The 2,395-nt window shown below is 32.8% G+C and overlaps 1 long non-coding RNA gene across 1 annotated transcript; it reads right to left on the bottom strand.

The window, feature by feature from the left end:
* Nucleotides 1–470: 470 nt before the first annotated feature.
* LOC145083717 (uncharacterized) lies at nt 471–1,237 on the bottom strand. The gene is made up of 2 exons (XR_013698185.1): nt 1,099–1,237; nt 471–1,003 (listed from the first exon to the last, which is right to left on the bottom strand). It is a non-coding gene; the product is annotated as an uncharacterized LOC145083717 (long non-coding RNA).
* Between the last annotated feature and the right edge of the window lie 1,158 nt (nt 1,238–2,395).

The following is a 2,395-nucleotide window of genomic DNA, read 5'->3' as shown; positions in this document are numbered from 1 at the left end:
CAAAAAAATCGTCCGAGTTAAAAAATAATAATAATAATTAAGGACCAAACGCATAAATTATCTCAAACCATAGGAAACGTTCGTTTAATTTACTCTAATTTTAGTGCCATTCTTTGAATTTTTTCAAAATATTTTATATTAGAGCAATATAATTTTATTAGTCATGCACTGCACTGTTTGATCGGCTGTGACTTGTGAGTTGTGACATGTATTTATTAAATTATATATTTTTTTTACAGAAAAGGAAAATAAATGTTTTACATATCTATATTGTTTCCTTTTTTATCTTATTTTGCATACGCCCAATTCCCTAGTACCAAATCGTGTATAATTATGTTTATTTTTAACCTGTTTATTTGCTTTAATGTATTTCTAGCTCAAAGTTGTAAAATATAATCAATACTATATAACAAACTAAATAAAACCACAATACAGATATAAATACAAATACAAACACCATAACCACAACATTACACACGAACTATTGTTTCCACAAAACATTCTAAACAAATCATACAATATATGTTCCACCACCATCAAGGTGGCATATCAGTATCACAAGTATGAAACATTCCAAAATTAATTAAGTTGACACATGTTCGAATCTCATAGACACAGCCTTTGAAATTCAAAAAAATTAATCATACAACCTCCCAGAAAATTATATACCAAGCCAGCTCTTAGCTTTACTAAATCAAACAACCCGGAAGACCATGATAGCGAAAAGAAACAGATTTTGCATCTTCATATGTGCCCATGAACTATAAACCGAAAACAAGGATCATAGATACGACAACACCACCAATACCAGTATTTGAAATGTATACGGGTGGTTTTGAGAGTATAGAGACCGCTCTACTTTTCTTAGTACTAGGAGGCCGATCGTTTTGACCACCATATGTACCCTTCCCTTTACTTGCCTTCGATAGCATCAATTGATCACGTTTCAAGCCATCATCTCCATTATAACCATTTTCACTCAAACTAGGTGTGCCTTTCTCCTCTACATGATTAAATACAGAATACTAAATAATAAACTTTTCATGAATTAAACGGGTATAGATAAGTGTAATATTTATATTAAAAAAAAAAACTTACCTTGAGATTCAAGAGCCAAGTTAGATAGGAATTGAGCACACAAAAGAATGAAGAAGAATGCAAGAAGCATTGGAGACTTCATTATATTGCTCTTATGTGGGCTAATGCGGCTTATGAATGCTTATAAGTAGATGAACTATGTACATATGAGGATTTGTTCCATTTGAAAATGGGAATCAAATAAAGTTGAATAAGAAAAAAACAGTAAGAGAATAACCCCTTTTTAAGTTTCAACATGATGCACGTGGGTATCCAAAGATTGTAAGAGTGGGCATAAAGAAAAAGACATGAGAGCCAACTTGTCATTCTTACTTTGCATCTTCACGTTCACTGTTTGAATTTTGAAAGACTCGTGTTTAAATTTTCAAGACATTTTTAAAAGCAAAATACAGAAAAATATACACTATATTCTATTAAAATTATTTTCCAATATTTGTCCCTTCTTGTTTCATATAATAATGGAACCTTTTGCATCAAAATTTTGAGAAGAGCATCACCATTCACAATGAACCCGTCCTTTCATCACAATCGAGATAACATTCTTCAGTACTTCACCACCCGTTTTCTTATAAACCTGACAAAACAGGAGCTCCAGCCGGAGTAGTGTTTAATTTTCTATCTATCGATTCTGGCAACTTAAAGTTTTGTCTATGGGGAACAAAAAGGGTATCACGATTCACAGATGCAGATGGAGAAATCCCTAATTTCGTGCTCTTCAACATTGAATCAAACCCAAACGATTTTGGAGATGAAGGATGAGGCAGATGGAGAAGACCCAAAGATTGGAAGAAGAATAAGTTATTTGGAATGAAAATGGTGAAGTAAATGATGAAAGGTGTTTTGCAGTTTGCATTTTGCAGGGAAGGTTAACGGGTAAAAGTCCCAGCCCAACTCGACACGCTGTAACGGGTTAGGCCTGCAAGGCCCATATTTTAGACACATTGATTGAGATGAAAAGAACAATCAAAGTATATTCTTGTTTTTTTGGTCTAATCTAATTCCAACCCAAAAATAAATTGATATGAATGAATTACTTGTGTCTTATATTGATTTCAAAATTAAAATACATTTAAAAACGAGCATGGCTTCTTGACATATGATATTCTATTTGATGGTCCATATATATGATATACCGTGCTTATTTTCATAGAGGATTTTTATGGATAGAGATGGAAATGTGGCTGGGAATATTAGGGACTCCAATCGACATCTCCATCAAATGAATCTTCATCCCCATCTTAACGGGACCGAGGATCATAGCATGAATCACTGATTCCTTTTTCTATTTTAATATAAG

This window comes from Lactuca serriola, chromosome 1 (genome assembly GCF_051521515.1).
Source record: "Lactuca serriola cultivar US96UC23 chromosome 1, Lser_US96UC23_V15, whole genome shotgun sequence".
Taxonomy (NCBI): Eukaryota; Viridiplantae; Streptophyta; class Magnoliopsida; order Asterales; family Asteraceae; genus Lactuca; species Lactuca serriola.
This window is presented reverse-complemented; position numbering and strand designations above follow the sequence as displayed.